The sequence below is a fragment of the Hylobates moloch genome, unplaced genomic scaffold (assembly GCF_009828535.3).
Source record: "Hylobates moloch isolate HMO894 unplaced genomic scaffold, HMol_V3 SCAFFOLD_9, whole genome shotgun sequence".
Classification (NCBI taxonomy): domain Eukaryota; kingdom Metazoa; phylum Chordata; class Mammalia; order Primates; family Hylobatidae; genus Hylobates; species Hylobates moloch.
The window spans coordinates 43,805,630-43,827,787 of NW_026652284.1; the positions used below are offsets into that span (position 1 = coordinate 43,805,630).

General features: G+C 43.8%; 1 protein-coding gene and 1 non-coding gene across 2 annotated transcripts in view; one reads left to right on the top strand and one right to left on the bottom strand.

Moving 5' to 3' along the window:
* Window positions 1–13,358, bottom strand: part of LYN (LYN proto-oncogene, Src family tyrosine kinase) — a 158,340-nt gene extending 144,982 nt beyond the window's left edge. Inside the window, exons 1-2 of the mRNA XM_058443634.1 lie at window positions 13,190–13,358; window positions 5,676–5,760 (exon numbers count right to left, since the gene is read on the bottom strand). The gene's annotated coding sequence lies outside the window, so the exon portion shown is untranslated. The remainder of the gene's footprint in view (window positions 1–5,675; window positions 5,761–13,189) is intronic.
* A 3,771-nt stretch (window positions 13,359–17,129) lies between these two features.
* LOC116813994 (U1 spliceosomal RNA) lies at window positions 17,130–17,288 on the top strand. Its single transcript, XR_004371101.1, has one exon. It is a non-coding gene; the product is annotated as a U1 spliceosomal RNA (small nuclear RNA).
* The last annotated feature ends 4,870 nt before the right edge of the window (window positions 17,289–22,158 follow it).

The window sequence follows — 22,158 nt, forward strand, 5'->3', positions numbered from 1 at the left end:
ATCACCCTAAACTAAATTCAGAAATGCTGAATGTTCATACACCGTAAGACAGCTGAGAGTGGGCAGGAATGTCATGCATCACTGCCACCTGGCACCAGCAGAGCTCCTGGAACTGTGCTCGCTGATGTGCTGCTGCCTTGGCCACTGGCATAAGCATCACAGCAAAATAGTTTTGTGTGTGTGTGCGCGTGTGTTTCATTTATTTATTTATTATTTATTTATTTATTTATTTTTTGAGACGGAGTCTCGCTCTGTCACCCGGGCTGGAGTGCAATGGCACGATCTCGGCTCACTGCAACCTCTGCCTCCCGGGTTCAAGCGATTCTCCTGCCTCAGCCTCCCAAGTGGCTGGGATTACAGGCACGTGCCACCACGCCAAGGCTAATTTTTTTGTATTTTTAGTAGAGACAGGGTTTCATCGTGTTAGCCAGGATGGTCTCTAACTCCAGACTTTGTGTCTCACCTGCCTTGGCCTCCCAAAGTGCTGGGATTACAATTATTATTTTTTGAGATGGAGTTTCACTCTTTTTGCCCAGGCTGGAGTGCAATGGCATGATCTCAGCTCACTGCAACTTCTGCCTCCCAGGTTCAAGCAATTCTCCTGCCTCATCCTCCTGAGTAGCTGGGATTACAGGTGTGCGCCACCATTCCTGGCTAATTTTGTATCTTTAGTAGAGACAGGGTTTCACCATGTTGGCCAGACTGGTCTCAAACTCCTGACCTCAGGTGATCTGCCTGCCTTGGCCTCCCAAAGTGCTGGGATTACAAGTGTGAGCCACCGCAACTGGCTGACAGAAAAATAGTTTAAATCGTGAGCATGGAAGCGACACATGTAGGTGCCTGCACTCCTTTCCCAGTATGACAGCAAACCCAGCCTTCTTCATTGAGCTTTACATCACTCTATGGGGATGGAGCTTGTGCAAAGTAACCTTTCATGATGAACCATTGGGGACCCTTCAGGGTCCAGTCAAGGCCATTGCCTCTCATTTATTCCTTGACCATGTGAGCCAGACTATGTTTCCATTCACTCATCACCTCCTGTGTGCCAGGAGGAAGATGGGGTCCCATATTCAATTCTACAAAAGCAGCTTGGTAACAGCCATCAGATGATGGTGGAGCCAGATGAGGATGTTCGTGTAATAGATAATGATTTTATGTTCTGGTAACATTGTCTGCCTTGTTTGATGTTGTGTTGTTTTCATGTGTGTACGTGTCTGGTTTGGTGGCCATCTTGGATGTTCAGTTTCTGTCTATGGGGTTTTTTGTGTGTGTTTTTTGTTTTTGAGATGGAGTTTCACTCTGTTACCCAGGCTGGAGTGCTCTTGGTTCTCTGTAACCCTCACCTCACCTCTCAGGCTCAAGTGACTCTCCAGCCTCAGCCTCATGAGTAGCTGGGATTACAGGCATGCACCACCATACACAGCTAATTTTTGTATTTTTAGTAGAGATGGGGTTTCACCATGTTGGCCAGGCTGGTCTCTAACTCCTGACCTAAATGATCCACCTGTCTTGGCCTCCCAAAATGCTGGGATTATAGGCACGCGCCACTGCACCCAGCCTGTCTATGTATATTGCCTTTGAATAAACTCAGCTTCAAATGCTGCTTCTAGTTTTTGGCTGGGTAGGAAGCATGGGCTGAATCCCTCCTAGTTCTCAAGCCTCGTAGCATGATGTAGCTATTACCACTTCTTGTATGTGGCCAGCATTGCTGTAAGACAAGACATATTTCACAGAAATCAATAGAGACCTCTCTGAGCCACCAATCTGGTTGTTGTTTCACCATCACTTGAAACTAAATTCAGAAATGCTGGATGCTCATACCCACCCAGCTTGAATTATGGGTGAAGAGGTGTAGGTATGCTTTAATATGAACCTCGTTGGCTGGTTTTCCCAGACCCATAAGCTATCATGTGCCCAGCAACAGTGCTAAGGACACCTTGATGGCTTCATTATAGTCACTTTCCATTCCTTACTTCCACCTCCAGAAAAGTCCAGAAAATACAGAGCATTGCTCCAGGTGACTCAGTAAAATCTCAGCCACCCTCTACAAGGTAAAGCTCATCCCAGGGTAGGCTATGATTTTCTCTGACTCTGGACACGTCCTTTCATTGATCTGAATGGTTTATGTGTGTTTGTTCCACGGAAGTCCTGTTTATCTTGATTAGTTATTGTTAAGTTCCAAGAATACCACTATCCTAAAAAGACAACTGTCCTATGACATGTAGTATTTGGTTCTTAGTTAGGGATTCTTTAAGTCAGATTGTGGACAGGATGCAAAGTTACAATGGAAAAACTTGCACTCATAAAGTCAGAAAGGGAGCTGTGTTCATTTACCTTCCAACCCAGCAGGAGAGTTTTGACTGAACTAATATGATTTTGAACCTGAATTGCTTGCTTACATGACCCAAGGATGTCAGAAGAGGTTCTTTCTGTACCTGTGATTACTGGAAAAACTATACTCAACAGGACTCTGTTTGCTCATCTATAAAATGACCCACATCTAGCTCACACAGGTGCTGGGAAGGTAGCCAAGTGGCCCAGCGTTCCCAGTCTAAGGAGAAAAGTGATGGCGTGAGGTGGAGGAGGAGGTGGAAGGAGGAGTAGGAGGTTGGCTAATACTATGAGTATACATGATATTGAGAGTATTTTGGGGTGGCTCAGGCCACAACAACAGACATCTTTATGCCTTTTTTTTCACTCACTGCCTTTCTTGACCTCCATCCTCACACAGCTGGGTCTTACCCATCTTTCAAGGACAGTGTAAATGCTACCTCACCAAGGAGGCCTTCTGCAGACACAGCATATCTCTTCCTTCCTTGAAATCCCACAGAAAGGTCAGGCACAATGACTTACACCTGTAATCTCAGCACTTCGGGAGGCAGAGGCAGGAGGATTCCTTGAGCTCAGGAATTGGAGACCAGCCTGGGCAATACGGCAAAACTCCATCTCTACAAAAAATATAAAAGGCCAGGCGCTGTGGCTCACACCTATAATCCCACCACTTTGGGAGGCCGAGGCAGGTGGATCACTTGAGGTCAGGAGTTCGAGACCAGTCTGGTCAACATGGTGAAACCCCGTCTCTACTAAAAAATACAAAACTTATTCGGGCTTGGTGGCGCATGCCTGTAATCCCAGCTACTCAGGAGGGCTACTCAGGAGGCTGAGGCAGGAGAATTGCTTGAACCCAGCAGGTGGAGGTTGCAGTCAGCTGAGATCATGTCACTGCACTCCAGCCTGGGTGAGAGAGCAAGACTTTGACTCCAAAAAAAAAAAAAAAAGAAAGAAAGAAATCCCATGGAAAGTGATGTCTAGTTCTTGCTGACACTTGTCAGTTTATACCTTTATTCTAGTATTGTTATTTATCTATACAGAGTTCTTAATACCAGATGGTGAACTCCTGAATGAGGATCTGGGCCTGTCTGTTTGGTTTCGTTTTGATTATTGTTTGTTACCCTAAGCATTAAGTGCAGTGCACGTAAGCAGAAGGTACTCAGAGCAAGTTTGCTAAATGAAAGGTTAGTATGGTGTAAGGGGAAACGCCTACTGTGTTGGAACCCAGAGAGGCAATATTTTGCTTGGTTTGTGGTGAAAAACCTAATGGTGATTGACTTTTCAATCTGCCTCATGGGCTGGGCAAGTCACTTCTGTACATTTTATACACACACACATAATTCTCACAGTAATCTTTGAGGAACATGCTATTAACCCTGTCTTACTTTCAGTGCAACTGAGTCGCAGAAGGGTTAAGAAAGTTTTCCAAGATCACACAGATTACTCACAGCTAGTGAGTGATCAAGTCAAGATCTGACGGTGGGCTCAGCTGGCCAGGCCTGTACCCTTTCTACTGTGCTGCCAGGCTCCCTCTCCTCATCTCCTTCCATTGTACAGATTCTTCTGGAGCTTTCTGGGATGTTAGCCACCTTGAGAGCACTCATACATAGGTCCTGTGTATTCCGTAAAGTGGGAACTGTGGAAATACTCAGGCTCAATCCTAATACTTGCGGGGTGATTTGTGAGAGTAAAAATGGAGGTCTAAATACCATGTGTCTCATCTATGTATATCAAGTGGTAAAGTTTTTGTTGTTGTTGTTGTTTATTTGTTTTGTTTTGTTTTGTTTTTTGAGACGGAGTTTCACTCTTGCATGATCTCAGCTCACTGCAACCTCCACCTCCCGGGTCCAATTCTCCTGCTTCAGCCTCCCGAGTAGCTGAGATTACAGGCGCCTGCCACCATGTCCTGCTAATTTTTGTATTTTTAGTGGAGACAGGGTTTCACCATGTTGACCAGGCTGGCCTTGAATTCTTGACCTCAGGTTATCCACCCGCCTCGGTCTCCCAAAATGCTGGGTACAGGCATGAGCCATCGCACCTGGCCTTCAAGTGACAAAGTATTAAGTAAAATATGGTCTATCCTTCTACTTGGACAAATGTACCCTTTTTTTTTTTTTTTGAGATGGAATCTTACACCCATTGCCCAGGCTGGAGTACAGTGGCACAATCACTGCTCACTGTGGCCTCAACCTCCTGAGCTTAAGTGATTCTCCCACCTCCCAAGTAGCTGGGACTACAGGTGCATGTCACACATCACTAGGCCCAGCTAATTTTTGTATTTTTTGCAGAAACTGGGTTTCACCATGTTGCCCAGGCTAGTCTCCAACTCCTGGGCTCAAGTGATCTGCCTACCTCAGCCTCCCAAAGTGCTGGGATTACAAGCATGAGCCACTGCCCCCAGCCTTAAATGTACCTTTTTATTAGTCAAGGCTCTCTAGAGAAACAGAATCCATAGGAGATATCTCTATTCAAAAGAGAGAGATTTATTCCAAGGAAATGACTCATGTGATTTTGGGGGTAGTGAGTCTGGAATCTACCAGGCAGCCTAGCAGGCTGGAGACCTAAGGCTGAGTTGATGTTGCGACTCAAGTTCAGAGGCAGTCTACTGACGGAATCCCCTCTTCTTCATAGAACCTCAGTCTTTTTCTCTTAAAACCTTTAGCTGATTGGATTGTACCCATGCACGTTATGCAGGGTAATCTGCCTTACTTAATATTTACTGAATTAAATGTTAATCTCATCTACAAAATACCTGGTCTGCCCACAAACACATGGGAAGGGACTTTGGGGTTTGTGGTGCATAGAGCATGGCCTGGGAAGGTTCATGAGCTCCAGAAGAACACAAATCCACAGACTTCTCTCCTGACAGGAGGGCCTACGCAGAGCAGGGCCCTTTATGATGTAGGGACTGGGGCCAGGGTTCTTCTCGTAAGCTCCAGGAATGGAACACATTCATGCCAGCTTCTCTTGTTGGGCATGAGAACCTGAGATTCCAAGAGCTTTGATGACATGCCTCAGGGACTCAGTTCATTCAGCTCAGGGCAGCCACCACCACTGCCATTTTTACAAGTTAAAAATGATTGAACATTGGCAAATGTACATGGTTCAACATAGTACAAAAGTACTTAATGCTAAATGTATTTTTATTATAAATATAGGCCAATCTTTGAATAAGCTCCCTGAGAAATAAAACAAAAATAAAATCTTGACAAAAGTAGACTGAAGATGAAACGCAATTACTATGTAATCTGTGTTGGAGCTTAGTAAATGAAAAATTAATTGGACCAATAGAGATGCAGTCAGGAACATAGAAACACAACTTCTGACTTGGTTTACACTCCTACCTCTTACTTTTTCTGGTCTTGGTGGGCTTTAAGGCTGGTTGGGGCCACACAGATGGATTTTGTTTAAGTGGTTGGAATGCTTGGGCTGGAAAGAAACAAGGAGTAAGATGGTGGTTGTAATAATATTGGGGTAAAAGAGACTAATAGTTTACAAATTATTTTAGAATGTATTATTTCAATAATCTTGATAAATATACAAGGCCGAGAGGGTGGATGTGATTTCCACCCAGTTTTTCAACAAGGGAGAAAGTAACTAACATTTATTGTGTGATAGGTATCATCCAAGGGGCATTACACGTATGTCATTTAATCCTCAAAGCCACACCTGTGTGGCTACTGTGTCCCTCATTTTACAGATGAAATGGCAAGACTTGCTCAAGGCCACATAGCTGGTGAATGAGGAGCTGCGCCTCAATTCAGGCCTCCTGAGCCAGAACCAGGGTGCTTCCCAGCAGTCTCTGTGACATATCGTTCAAAGACAAGCCACCTCATCTGTCATCTCTTTACCTCACATGCACATGGCACATGGCCACATCCCAAGTCAGGGTTTCACAGGCACATCCAAGAGGATCCTGAGCTTTTAAAGTTGAGGACAGACCCTTGCCTACCTTTATATTCCTGTGCCTGGCTCGGTGCCAGGCACAAAAGATGTCCAGTGAATGTCTGTTAGATGAATTCATTTTTCAATGTATTAAAGATTAATTTTATAAACAAAATAATTTTATGGTTTTATAAATTGATTAAAGGCTAAGTTCTCTAGGGTGTCAGTCAGCCACAGAAATAACCTTTCTTTGAGTAAAAGAATATTGTATGGGAATTATAAGATGTCAGTGCTGGCCCTAGCTCCACCATGTATTAGATGTGAAACCCATATTTGCTCATTTTTAAGAGGTGGGTTTGGTCCAGATGGCACCTGTAGTAACCTCCAGGTCTCAGATGCTATACTTCTTAGAGGAACACTGAGCGTGAGGACTTTCATTGCCAGTTCAGAGCATTTTACCTAAGAAAATGATTCACCGTGCCCTGGAACAATGAATCGGGCAGTGTAAAGCAGTAATTTTGCTTAGGCCAATTCGGAAGCTGCTTTTCAATAAGGAAAAACACTTGAGGGGCATCCGCATACAAAAACAGTGGTAAGAAGATTGCCAGGATGAAGAAACTTAAACCTCCACCATCCTTTATGAGCCATTCCAACTAGACACCTGTACTAAACAAAAGAAAATCTTACAGGGACTAGAAAACTAACATGAAATCTTCTAAAGTTCCTTTAAGAACATTTTGTGATCTGAACCTGAAAACTTAGAATACTACTAAAATATATGGCTGAATAAGGCACATTTCTGATAAAGTACAAAGAGTTGTAAGAGAATATTTTTCAATTTTAACTTATCCCTTTGGCAGTACCCAGTTTTCAACCCTAAGAGAAAGGTGTCCCAGAGAGATGGGCTCAGGAAATGATTGAGAACTAATCAAATAAGCTATAGTAATCAAATACCTTAGGCTAAACACAGATTGAGGGGAAAAAATTCAAATTTTAGGACAATGTATTAAAATAAATTAAAGAGGCCATACTGTATATGTATATATAGATATACACATATACATCCATTTGTGATGATATATGTGTCACTTAAGTATGGAAACAGGAATAAGAAATGGAGACCCCTGAGAAGGCTCTATTGGAAATAGCTGGAGGCTTCAGACTAAGTTTCTGAGCAGTAGGTTTTAAGTCCAAGGCAGTAATTGGCAAAGCTCTTCTGTCAAGAAGCAGAGAATTCCAAGACACTACATGTTTTCAGAAAATTCGATTGTTTCCAGCTTTTTCATTAATTTACACATTTTGCATGCCTAGTATTGTACTAATTGAACAGTGGCCTAGCCAACATAAACAATGTTGAATTGGCTAATAACTAGCTATAGGGTTGGTGATAAAATGGAAGTAAGTGAAAACTACAAATATCGGCCAGGCTCTGTGGTTCACTTCTGTAATCCCAGTATTTGTACTCAGGAGGCCGAGGTGGGAGAATCCCTTAAGCCCAGAAGTTCAAGACCAGCCTGGGCAATATGGCAAAACCCATGTCTACTAAAAATAGAAAAATTAGCCAGGTGTGGTGGCACAGGCCTGTGGTGCAAGCTACTCGGGCAGCTGAAGTGAGAGGATCACTTGAGTCCAGGAAGTGGAGGTTGCAGTGAGCCAAGGTCATGCCACTGCACTCTAGCCTGGGTGTCAGAGCAAGACCCTGAAAAAAAAAAAAAAGAAAAGAAAAGAAAAGAAAAGGAAAAGAGAAAAAGAAAGAAAGAGAAAGAAAGAAAGAAAGAAGAAAGAGAAGAAAGAAAGAAAGAAAGAAAGAAAGAAAGAAAGAAAGAAAGAAAGAGAAAGGAAGCTACAAATATCAGAGACCCTTTCTGTACATAATTATTCTGCATTTGCCACACAAAGCTCTTAGATGTCACCTCTTTTTAATATAAGCTTCATCTGTATGAAGCTATGATCTATTTGGGAGGATACTGTGGTTCCTCTTACAGACTGAAATAATCTCTGTGTGATAATACTACAACTTATTTTTTTCTTTCCAATAAAAATAGTCAAGTTTTGTTGCCATTTTTCACTTTAATGTCATAACTAGAGAATCAGAGAGCCAAGAAAGTGCAGGAGAAGGAACACAGCAGCTGCCGTCACAGCTGGGTGGATACTGGGTGCTTCACATGCTCATTTTTTGTTTCTTCTCACTATAAAGAAATCGAGGTGCAGAGATGTAAAATATCTTCATCTGATATCATTAAACTACCAAATCTGTTGTTCTGGGATGGAATACAGCCTTTTTTTTTTTTTTTTGAGACGGAGTCTCACCCTGTCACCCAGGCTGGAGTACAATGGTGAGATCTCGGCTCACTGCAACCTCTGCCTCCTGCATTCAAGCGATTCTCCTGTCTCAGCCTCCCAAGTAGCTGGGATTACAGGTGTGTGCCACCACGCCTGGCTCATTTTTGTATTTTAGTAGAGACAGGGTTTCAGCACATTGGGCAGGCTGGTCTCGAACTCCTGACCTTGAGATCCACCCGCCTCAGCCTCCCAAAGCGCTGGGATTACAAGCGTGAGCCACCGCCCCAGCTTTTTTTTTTTTTTTTTTTTAAGCAACAGGATCCCAGCCTGGGCAACATGGTGAAACCCTGTCTCTACTAAAAATACAAAAAATTAGCTAGGCATGTTGGCATGCACCTGCAGTCCAGCTACCCAGGAGGCTGAGGTGGGAGAACTACTTGAGCCTGGGAGGTCGAGGCTGGAGTGAGCTGTGATCATGCCACTGCACTCCAGCCTGGGTGACAGAGTGAGACCCTGTCTCAAAAAAAAAAAAAAGAGAGAGAGAGAGAGAAAGAGACACAGGATCTTGCTCTGTTGCACAGGCTGGAGTGCGGTGGCATGATGACTGGTTTGCTGCAACCTTCAACTCCTTGGCTCAAGCAGTCCTCCTGCTCAGGTTCCTAAGTAGCTAGGACTACATGCATGTGCCACCATGCCTGGCTAACTTTTGTAGAGGCAGGGTCTTGCTATGTTGCTCAGGCTGGTCTCAAGCTCCTGGGCTCAAGTTGTCCTACCACCTTGGCCTTCTGAAGTGCTAGGTTTACAGGCGTGAGCCACCAACGCCTTTTTGACCCCAGAGCTGATGATCCTCCGGTTACCACATGCTTGCTTTTTCTCATTACATGCCAACCGCAATACTTGCTCTATGTTGTTGTATTTTCTTCTCACACAATGATTTGTAATTGGTATTGTTAATTCCCAGGTTGCAGATGAGGAAGTAAAGCTCAGAGAAGTAACTTGCCAACTATTACACAGCCAGTAATTGTCAGGAAAAAATAATTCTCAAATTCATATATTGCCTTTGTGTAATATATTAATATCAACAGTCAAATGTTTAATCACAGTGAACTGATTACGCATTCATCCTTTGTCCTATGGATTAGAGTGGTGAATATAACTTTCTGGTATGAAATAAAATGCTTAAGAAATTTGAGAACACTTGTGAAAGTGAAGTGCAACCTAATTTGTTAATGTTTTCTAATAGTCTCTGTCATCATCAGTAGCTAAAGAAGCCACAAATTTAATTCTTTAAGCAAAACCAAAATAATAATTCATTAATTTGTTAATTATTTCTTCTTTCTACACATATTAGCTGACTTTTGTCCTATTCTTTCAAATCCTCTACCATTTTGACTGGTAGCCCAGTAAGCTGTTGCCTATTTATCTGATGATTCTCTCACCATTCTATTGGGAAGAAACAGAAAAACATTTCAAAATCGATATGAGAACTCTCAGTAAAATAGCATGTTACCAAAACAAAAGTATATACCTTTTAGCTTTTTAGAGAAGTACCTATTTTCCCATTCAAAACAAAAAGTAATAGCCAAAACCAATGTCAAGATTGGGTGTGAGGCCGGGCGCGGTGGCTCACTCCTGTAATCCCAGCACTTTGGGAGGCCGAGGCGGGTAGATCACCTGAGGTTAGGAGTTCGAGACCAGTCTGGCCAACATGGTGAAACCCCATCTCTACTAAAAATACAAAAATTAGCCAGGCGTGGTGGTGCGCACCTGTAGTTGCAGCTACTCAGGAGGCTGAGGCAGGAGAATTGCTTGAACCCAGGAGGCAGAGGTTGCAGTAAGCCAAGATCATGCCACTGCACTCCATCCTGGGTGACAGAGTGAGACTCTATCTCAAAAATAATAGTAATAAAGAGTGGAAGTGAGAGGTGAGGAGAGTACAAATGAACAAAAAATCAATAAAAAGAGGATTTGTACTCTAAAATAAAAATCTAGTTTGCAGGGATTTTATCAGAAATAGTATCCTTCAACAGTGCCTTTAAAATTCTTTCTTTTTGTGCAAAATTGGAACTATGTTTTAGTCTTTGGCTAAAATGTGGTTGCCTTTGCATCTCATGCAGGGCCAAAAGAAAAAATTAGAAGCATTGGAAAAACTGCACAGAGACTACAGGATGTCCTGTTGCATTTATCTGAGTAGACAGACCCGTGACTCACTATAAAACTTGACACGTCGGAAATGGTTTTGTTGTGCATGGTACTTTTCTCTTCACAAATATTAAACACATAGATTTGAGGATAACAAGTTATATTTGTCCAAATATAAAGGTGTCTGCTATAATTCTTTTTGAAGTGAGAAGTTAATTCTATGCAATGATAACTCAGAAAGTATATGCAGCATCTGGTCAAGGCTTGTCTCAGAACTCTCAGAAACTCTGGTAATTACCCCTTCTTAAGTAGATGATAATAAATGATATGAGGAAGATGTCTCTTGATTAAATTGATATATTTTACCATTGTTTGGCAAAGTCGGGGTAGCACTCGCTCTATTGAAAAACCTCTTTAGCCTTGAGCCATACAAAAGTGATGCATTGCAAAAACTCATCAGTAATCTAATAATAATAATAAGAGCAGCTTCACATGAAAAGGGATGGCAACACTTTCACTTTGTGATAAAGCAAAACAAATTCCATGCATTCAATTTTCTGAATCCTTTAAAAAAAACCAAAATAAAATGAACACATACATCTGTTCTCTTCCTTTTTTTTTCTTTTTTTTCAGAGACAGGACCTTGCTCTGTTGCCCAGACTGAAGTGCAGTGGTGCAATCATAGCTCACTGCAGCCTCCAACTCCCGGGCTCAAGCAATGGTCTGGCTTAGCCTCTTGAGTAGCTGGTACTACAGGTGTGCACTACCACACCCAGCTATTTTTGTTTACTTTTAATTTAATTTAATTTAATTTGCTGCTGTTGTTTTGGGTTTTTTGTAGAGACTGTGTCTCCCTATGTTGCCCAGACTGGTCTCAAACTCCTGGCTTCAAGTGATCCTCCTATGAAATGCTGGGTTTACAGGTGTGAGCCATTGTGCTGGGCTGCTTTCTTCCCTCCCCTCGCCTCCTCTCCTCATCCCTCCCCTCCCCCTCGCCTCCCCTTCCCCCTTCCCTTTCTTTTTCTTTCTTTTTTTTTTTTTTTGAAAGGGTATCTCATTTTGTTGCCCAGGCTGAAGTGCTGTGGTGCGATCTCGGCTCACTGCAACCTCCACCTCCCAGGTTCAAGTGATTTTCCTGCCTCAGCCTCCCAAGTAGCTGGGATTACAGGCACACGCCACCATGCCTGGCTAATTATTTTATTTTTAGTAGAGACAAGGTTTCGCCTATTGGCCAGGCTGGTCTCAAACTACTGACCTCAAGTGATCTGCCCACCTTGGCCTCCCAAAGTGCTGGGATTACAGATGTGAGCCACTGTGCCCAGCCTCTTTTTTGTTTTTTTAATATCGGTTTACACCATCTTATTTAGGGAGCCTAAACTGTCTCCTCTGCATAAATGCTTCCCAATTACCTTAGCTCAAACAATCTTTTTCCTTTCAGTGTGCATTTATTGCCAAACAACTCTTAAAAAAAGAAAAAGAAAAAGAAACAAACAATTTAACAAAGAAAGATTTCCCTTAGTCACTGGGATTGTTAAATGATAATATTTGGCCCTAGTTTCTTCCATTTTTCATCCTTATGCAACAAATATTGGCATATTTGTGTGTGTGTGTTTGTGTGTATCTGTACAGGTATGTGTGTGTATGTAGAGTGTGTGTTTAGGGGTGTAGGGATGGTATTTGTATGTGTGTAGGTATATGGTATTTTGTGTACAAATACAGGTACGTGTGCAGAGCTGTGTGTATGGAGTGTGCACACAGGGATATATATATATATACATATATATATATATATATATATATATACACACAGATAGGCATATGTAGAATACCTACGTGGGTAAGAGTGTGTGTATTCAGGGCTGTGTTGTTTGTAAGGGTGTTTGTATGTGTGTATGCAGGAGTGTTGGCATGCAAGGATGTATGTGGGAGGTGTTATATGAGTATACGTGGGTTTGAGTGCATGCAGATACCAGTGTATGTGTGTAGGGATGCGTGTGTGTGGAGTGTAATGTCTGGGAAAGAAGTTTTGAAAAGTGGGCCAGCCATGGGAAGGGATTGAGGTGAAATTAGAAAATAAAGGCGACAGGTGGGAGGCCAGATTGTGCAGAATCTTCGATATGGAGGCAAGGAGTTGACATGCCATTTGATGAGCAGTGGAGAGTCACTGCTGGTGGCTGGCAGGGGCAGGGAGGGGACTGATTATCGGAATCATCATGGGGCATCACTAGGGTTGCACTATTCCTGGGTATTGAGGGTTTGGATTTCATGGGGTTGGGGTTCATAAGACTGGCCTGAGGATTAAATTAGATACTACACATAAAGGACTTAACGTAGCGTGGCTCATGGGAACTTCTCCAAGGAGAAGGAGAGGAGGTAGAAGGGAAAAGGAGAAAATACAGGGACTTGCAAGGAATGCTTCACTTGGGTAGAGAAAGGAAATTTGCATTCTGTTTTCAACCTTTCAAACCATTCCTACTGTGTCTAATTCAGCCTCGGAGTCTGAATGCCTCCAGTGTGCATGGAATAATACTCTCAATATAACTCACACTCGAGGAACTCCAGAAGGGAAGGAAATGCCCTTCTATTCACGTGGGATGGCACTCGCTGCCCATCTTGGGTGGAGTGTTGTCCACTCAGACTTTGTCTTCCAGCCCTGGCAGGTGAGGGGCAGCTCGCTGATGGGGGGAGGAAGTGCAAATACATCTGCAGGACAAAGAGCCCGGCTCCACAGCTCCACATCAGCCCTATGTGCAAAATGAAATAAAAAGAAAGAATGACAGCTGTGTGACTTATCATATCAGGATAAGGATAGGGGAGTGTTTGTCCACAGGAAATGGACTGTAGTTCCTCCAATTTCTACCTTATGCTCTTAAAGCAGTTACTTTATCTTTTATCTATTGTTATGGACTGAATGTTTGTGTTGCCTCAAAGCTCATATATTGAAATCCTAATCCCAGTGTAATGGTATTAGGAGGTGGGGCCTGGGAAGGTGATTAGGTAATGAGGGTGGAGCCCTCATCAATGGGATTAGTGCCGTAATGAAAGAGACCTCACTAGGTGCAGTGGCTCACTCCTGTAATCCCAGCACTTTGGGAGGCTGAGGCAGGATTGCTTGATCCCAGGAGTTCAAGCCCAGCCTGGGCAACATAATGAGACGTTGTCTCTTTAGAAAAATCATAAAATGAGGCAGGAGGATTGCTTGAGCCCAGGAGGTCGAGGCTGCAGTGAGCTGTGATTATGCCACTGCTCTCCCACCTGGGTGACAGAACAAGACCTTGCTTCAGAAAAAAAAAAAAGAAAGAAAGAAAAGAAAAGAAAGAGACCTCGGAGCTCTCTCTCTCTCTCTTTCTGCCAAGTGAAGACACAGCAAGAAGACTTGGTGCATCCTAGAGGCAAGGTGCCTAAGTATTTGCATACATTATCTCTTTTTCATTCCCGTATTTATTCAACGTGAAGTTATTGTTGAATGTTTGCTGTGTGCCAAGTGCTCTGACAGGTAGAAATGATCCCCGTTTTGTAGCAGAGGAAATGGAATGTCGGTGAGACTGAGCAACTTGCCCCTGACAACACAGCTGGCAGGTGGGAGCGCAGTTTACAGCCCAGCTCACAGCCCAGCTCATCGACTGAGCACTCCGCCATCCCACCCCACCCCCAGCTTGGTCAGCTGACCTGATGCACAGAAACTTAGTGAAAAATCTGTCCTGACAAACAAAAATTAGCCTTGGCCAGAAGATCAAATAACGCACTTGAACACTTGTGTTATCCAGTGTGAAATGCAAATGAATGTGGTGACAGCCCCAAACAAGACACTTCTGCAGCTGCCTTTATAACATTATATAACATAATGTTATAGGGTAACATTCTCTACCCTACACATTGCTTCCTTAGGATACAGAAACCCAAGCGGGAGGGAATACTCTTTGGTCTTTTTCAAACAGGGTGACCCAAGGAGAAAAGAGAGACTAGGAAAGAAAAGAAACAAAGTATCTGGTTAACCATCAAATCAAGCTATAAATTCATTAGAAGATAATTTTTTTCTAAAAATAACTTTCTGGTTGACTTTGAGGTTGCTGACAAGTTTCAGTCTAATGAATAGTAGTTTCTAAAAAAAGTGAGATGAAAATAAATGAAGAAGAAATTTTGTTTCTGATCTGGTTTAAATGTTTTTTTAAAAGTGAAACTTTGAATTAAATGTAGAACTGGCAATACTGTGAAACAAAGAAGACAATTTTTGAGAACTTGAACTCTCTCAATACTGTATCTGCTTAGCTTGAGGGTCAAAGTAATAAATTTTTAATAAATTAACAAATTATAAAAGGACACTTTTCAGGATATTAGAAGTAAATTAATTAATTAATTTATTTATTTATTTATTTATTTATATTTTTTGAGACAGGGTTTCAGTCTTTTGCCCAGGCTGGAGTGCAGTGGTGTGATCATGGCTCACTGCAACATCTACCTCCTGGGCTCAAGCAATCATCCCACCTCAGCCCCCCAAGTAGCCAGGGCTACAGGTGTGCACCACCATGCCCAGCTAATTTTTTTGCCCTGGCTGGTCTCAAACTCCTGAGCTCAAGCAATCTGCCTACCTCAGCCTCCCAGCATTCTGGGATTATAGGTGTGGGCTACCGTGCCTGGCTAAAAGTAAAATTTTAAATTATAAGTTGACTATAACCACATTATACATACTATGGTAAATAAAGCCTCCGCTGGCCTGGGGATGTCCTGGAAGGGAAAGAGGTCATGAATTGAGGGTGAGCTCGACCCACTGCACAGTTTAGACTGGGCTCCCCACTCATCGGGGTGGGTGGGAATCATAATCTTGTTTGTTTCTTCATTTTTGTTATTGTTTGTTTCTTTTAAGCCTAAATCCTCTGGATTTAGAACACACAGACTTTTGCCAAATTGTGTGCTGATTTTTCTGGTAAACCAAATATTAGAAGCTGAATAATGTCTGACGAAAATTCCTATGTTGAAGTCTAACCCCCAGTACCTTGGAATGTGACTATATTTGGAGAAATGGCCCAGTCTGTGATACTTTGCTGTGGCAGCCCTAGAAACCAATATGCCAACCAACACATAAACAGACAAAAAAACAGGAAAGAACTAAATGTGCAGGGTTCCAAATCCAGTGGCAGCATCTCCCCTATCATGTCCTTCTTCCAGGATAAAAATCACATTAGGGAGAAATACACAGATGGAGACACAACTGTAAATGTAGTGCATGTACAGATACTCCCTCCTTCTGCTCACAAGGAGGCCCTAGGAGATGCAGCACCTCAATCAAAATGAACACCTAGTGCCCAGGTCTTGACTTCTAAGAAGATACAGGACTCCCTGGGGAAAAGGCCAATCCTAGGGCTGGGGCCAGGAAGGTACAAGATGAGCTTGGAACACCTTGTTGAGGCTGAAAGTGAGTACTCAAAACACGATGGGAACAGTCCCAAAAGCATACCAGGGCCACCCTAAAAAAGCTCCCACTTGCCAAAGCTGGGTCAATTTAACCAGCTTTGGTTAAATTATAAAATAATGTAAGTAGCAAATTATAATGGAGTGTAACCTGTAGAAGAAAATACAAACCAAAAGTCTATGCTTACATTTACATCTATTTATTTATTTATTTATTTATTTATTTAGAGACAGAGTTTTACTCTGTCGCCCAGGCTGGAGTACAGTGGCGCGATCTTGGCTCACTGCAACCTCCACCTCCCAGGTTCAAGAGATTCTCATGCCTCAGTCTCTGGAGTAGATGGGATTACAGGCACGCAGCACCATGCCTGGCTAATTTTTTTTTTTTTTTTTCAGTAGAGACAGGGGTCTTGCTATGTTGCCCAGGCTGGTCTCCAACTCCTGGTCTCCAATGATCTGCCTGTCTTGGCCTCCCAAAGTGCTGGGATTACATGCATGAGCCACCGCGCCTGGCCTGTGCTGACATTTAAATGGGAAGCTTGATGAGGAACAGAATACTTACCTACTTTCAAAGCTTCTCTTCAGAAAATACCTACTTATTATAAAGGGGAAAAGAGTTAAGCATTCAATGGAAAAACCTGGCAGACATCAGTTTCAAGGGGTCGAAATAATCAGACAAACTGGTATTGCTACGATCTTCTAGGACACACAGAAAGACATGGCACCACCAAGGAAGCACAGCCTAAGTCAATCTAAGAAGAAGCATCAGACAGGCCTGAGTGAGGGGCTTTCTTCGAAATAACTGACCTGTAATCTCTCAAAGGGTCAAGGTCCCAGGAACTGTCCCAGTCTAAATGATAATAAAGAGATCTTCGCTCAGTGCAGTGCCTGACTCTGGTCTAGAGGTCTTGCTCTAAAGGACATGGTTGGGACAATTGGCAAAACCTAAAGGGTGTCTGAAGATTAGATGGAAGTAATACATCAATGTTAATTACCCAATTTTTATCCTTGTTCTGTGGTTTTGTAGGAATTGTGTAGAAAGTATTAAAGGGTGATAGTGTTTTAAAAATAGGATTTATATACTTACCTGGCAGGGGAGATACCATGATCACGAAGGTGGTTTTCCCAGGGCGAGGCTTATCCATTGCACTCCGGATGTGCTGACCCCTGCGATTTCCCCAAATGTGGGAAACTCGACTGCATAATTTGTGGTAGTGGGGGACTGCGTTCGCGCTTAAAAAAAAAAAAAAAAAATAGGATTTATTTATTTATTTATTTATTTAGAGACAGAGTCTCCGTCTGTCGCCTAGGCTGGAGTGCAGTAGCACAATCACGGCTCGCTGCAGCCTCTGCCTCCCAGGCTCAAGTGATCTTCTAGCCTCAGCCTCCTGAGTGGCTGGGACTCCAAGGCACACTCCACCGTGCCTGGCTAATTTTTGTAGTTTTTCTAGAGATGGGGTTTTGCCATGTTGCCCAGGCTGGTCTTCAACTCCTGGACTCAAGCAATCCTTCCACCTCAGCCTCCTAAAGTGCTGGGATTACAGGTGTGATCAACTGCACCTGGCCAGGTTTTATTTTTATTTAGGTATAATGAGGCCAACAGATCAGGAGACAAAGAGTTTTTTGGATAGGTGCAGTGGCTCATGCTTATGTGTTCTGGGAGGCCAAGGTGGGAGAATCACTTGAGTCCAGGAGTTTGAGACCACCTTGGTCAACATAGCAAGACCCCAGCTCTGCAAAAAAATTTTTTTTAATTAGGCCAGGTGCGGTAGCTCAAGCCTGTAATCCCAGCACTTTGGGAGGCCAAGGCGGGCAGATCACAAGGTCAGGAGTTCGAGACCAGCCTGACCAACATGGTGAAACCATGTCTCTACTAAAAATACAAAAATTAGCCGGGCGTGGTGGTGCTTGCCTGTAATCCCAGCTACTCAGGAGGCTGAGGCAGGAGAATTGCTTGAAACCGGGAGGAAGAGGTTGCAGTGAGCTGAGATTGAGCCAAAAAAGAAAAGCTAGCCAACTGCCGGGCATGATCACTCATGCCTGTAATCCCAGCACTTTGGGAGGCTAAGGCGGGCGGATCAACTGAGATCAGGAGTTCGAGACCAGCCTGGCCAACATGGCAAAACCTCATCTCTACTAAAAATACAAAAATTAACCGGGCGACAGAGTAAGACTCCATCTCAAAAAAAAAAAAAAAAAAAAAAAAAAAAAGAAAAGAAAGAAAGAAAGAAAAAAGAAAAAGAAACGAGAGAGAATAATTTCCGACTGTACCCACTTTCTCTGCTATATTTAACTTCTGGAGGGCAAGGAGAATGTCTTGTTCACTCTGCATTCCCCAAAGGCTCAGAATTTTCAAGCACATAGCGTGAACTCAATAAGCGTTGAACAAAAGAGTGAATGCATCAGTGAGAAAAAGAAAGGGTCAGGCAGGGTGCAGTGGCTCACACCTGTAATCTCAGCACTTTGGGAGGCCGAGGTGGGCGGATCACAAGGTCAGGAGATTGAGACCATCCCCGCTAACACGGTGAAGCCTCGTCTCTACTGAAAAATATAAAAATTAGCCGAGCATGGTGGCATGCGCCTGTAGTCTCAGCTACTCAGGAGGCTAAGGCAGGAGAATCGCTTGAATCCAGGAGGTGGAGGTTGCAGTGAGCCGAGATTGCGCCACTGCACACTAGCCTGGGCAACAGAGCAAGACTCTGTCTCAAAAAAAAAAAAAGGTCTTGCTGTTCACTCTGTGTGGTTAGCTCCTGACCAGTTTCTGTTCTCTCTGTTCATGTGGTGGACCATTTGGTGTCACGGCTTGGGGTTTTCTCCTAAATCACAGTTTACTTAGTTTTTCAAGATTCTCTAGACTGGACGAGATGGCTAACGCCTGTAATCCCAGCACTTTGGGAGGCCGAGGTGGTCAGATCATCTGAGGTTGGGAGTTTGAGACCAGCCTGAACAACATGGAGACACCCCGTCTCTACTAAAAATACAAAATTGGTCGGATGTGGTGGAGCATGCCTGTAGTCCCAGTTACTCAGGAGGCTGAGGCAGGAGAATCGCTTGAACCCGGGAGGCAGAGGTTGCAGTGAGCAGAGATCACGCCACTGCACTCCAGCCTGGGCAACAAGAGCAAAACTCCGTCTCCAGAAAAAAAAAAAAAAAAAAAAAAAAAAAAAAAAGAGTCTCTAGCAAGTACAAGAGGTCAAATTGTAAAATTGCCGTAACTCGGATTCTCCCTCTTTCTTCTTTTGCCACTGGACATTTACTTAGACCCTAAAAAGTATAAAATCAGATTTAATCTTACGGGTGTTAATAGCAGCCTTTCATTCTGTTCTGTACTGGACAAGTGGCCATAATTTCTCAAATGCGAGTTAGCATTTGGCAAACAGAAAATTTTACATTAGTGAGCCTAGGAGTTTGAGGCTGCATTGAGCTATGATCATGCTAACCTGGGCAATAGAGTAAGACCCTGTCTCAATAAATAAATAAATAAAAATTTTATTTTATTATTGTTATTATTTTCTTTTGGAGATGGAGTTTCACCCTGTTGCCCAAGCTGGAGTGCAGTGTCACAATCTCGGATCACTGCAACCTCTGCCTCCCAGGTTCCAGTGATTCTCCTGCCTCAGCCTCCCAATAGCTGGGACTACAGGCGTGTGCCACCACACTCAGCTAATTTTTATATTTTTGGTAGAGACGGAGTTTCTCCATGTTGGCCAGGCTGGTCTCGAACTTCTGAACTAAGGTGATCTGCCTGCCTAGGCCTCCCAAAATTCTGGGATTACAGGTGTGAGCCACCACACCTGCCCATAAATAAAATTTTAAAAGAAACATTTTAATTGGGACTTTCTGTCACATCTGGTCATTGTATCACAGGAGCTGCAGTGGCGTTTCTTGCATGTGCTATGGAACAGAATCTCCGTTGAGCAGGGAGGGCTGCCATGAGACCAGCTTTGAGGCTGACAGAAGGAAGAAGGGAAAGGGTGCCCAGGGAGGAACATCATGTTCCGTTCCCAGTGACCAATCCTCCATGGGTCTTGAGGATGGTTGTGGACTGAGGGAGAAGGGGAAGAAGAAGGAAGGGCACCCCAAGATGCTGAATGGGAAAGAAAAGGAAGCCCTGGGGTCAGAAAGCCATCTGGCTGGGACCCTGCTCCCTGGTCAGTTACTGTTCAAAGATGATCATAGGTTGGGACACGTAAGACAGCTAATCAGGGGCCCTTGTGCCACCCTCAGAGATACCAAGAATGACAGAAACTGATGAGTGGAATGTTGTATGAGGGGTGGGGTGTGGATAGATGATTTTGTCACCTTAGAGGCATTCATGGAAGCTAGAACCATAATGAACTATGTAGGAAGTTAAAGAGTGTGGAGATGCATGAATATTTGAACGTAAGGCCAAAGCTGGGTTACTCACCAGGCAGCCTGTGCAGGTGCATGGGCCATGAGCAAAGCAGGGAGGGGCAGAAAGAAGGGAAACAGAAGGGGGGAAGCGAGAGAGGGAAAGCATTACCTCGAATTTAACAATCAGAAAATCTAGGCCAGGCAAGGGTGCTCACGCCTGTAATCCTAGCACTTTGGTATGCTGAGGCAGGAGGATCTCTTGAGCCCAGGAGTTCAAGACCAGCCTGGACAACATACCAAGACCCTGTCTCTACTTTTAAAAAAAAAAAGAATATCTAGAATGAAGGTATGTTGTTTCAGCATACATATATTTTTGTATTTTATGGCTTATTCTTCTATCCCTTGGGTTTTGCCCCACATGTGAAGTGTGCTGAGGGGCAGACCAAAGGAGGAGGGAATGCAGCCACCAGGGACAGACCCTGTCAGTGAGGGAGATGTCCACCTGTCTGACCTGGCAAGGCATGGTTTATGTTTACAAAGGTCAGTTCAGGCTGGGCACAGTGGCTCACACCTGTAATCCTGGTGCTTTGGGAGGCTGAGGCAGGAGGATCACTTGAGCCCAGAAGTTTGAGACCAGCCTGGGCAAGGCAACATAGTGAGATATTGTCTCTACAAAAAAGAAAGTTCAGTTTGGCCTTTCAATCATTTCAAAATAGAACTTTACACCTGGGATACAGGTTTTAAAAAATATTGGAAAAGCTTCACTGTCTTCAAGACTTTGCAAAATTAAACAGCTACTTGCGAGGTGTTATGATCCTTGTCTAATTTGCCTTGTCTAACTGTTGCAGGACGTGAGTGATTATATAACTAGGAATGTGAGACACTATTCCTTGAAACACTTTTTGGGGAAAAGCTACAGCCCTGTGGTGACTGAAAACAGAGAGCAAGGTAGCATGTCCTGAAGACACACGGGGCAAGAGAGGGCTGGCTGGCAGACCTCCCTCTGTCACTGCAGCCATCCTGCAGGCTCCCCACTGAGGAACCAGTTCCTCCAAGAGACTTCCACATTTTCCTGGAGATTCCACGTCCCCACCCCACCCCTACCCCATCCCCACCCCACCCCTACCCCATCTCCACCCCACCCTTACCCCATCTCCATCCCACCCCTACCCCATCCCCATCCTGCTGTCAGCCTGGGGGTTGGGAGACTTCTGGTAGGTTCTGTGGCTGAACTTGAGCTGGCCCTAATCCACTTTACTGCGCTTTCCATGAGAAGGACCCCGCAGGGTAAGCAGGCTTAGGATTGGCTGGCTTGGATGATTTCAGGGGCCTGGGGAATATGGGCTGTTCCATAGTTGTTTGGTCCTGGGCCCTGGGCGATTAGAACAGGTACATAATGGCCCCAAGTATGAGAGCCCTTTAATAAAGGAGGTGGCGGGGAGAGGGCTCTGGATTGGATGCTGTGTTCTTCTCCATGTATGACCAACTGCAGCCTCTCCCAAAACCTTAGCAGATGGTTTGCTTTGTGCTCCATTCCGGAAATAACTTCTGGCCACTTGGAAAGGAGCCGGTCAATTATCAAGAGCCATCTGTATTTGGGTGTTGCTGTCTGTTTCCTCACGCTTCTATGACCAGGAACTGCCTTGGCCTGTGCTGCACTGTCTGTGGTCGGTATAAATCTAGTTTCCTACAGTCTTTTCAGACTATACTGCTTTAATAAATCTACAGCTGTCTTTATACCAGGTCCAAATAGGTAAATGAAAAGTTAAAACA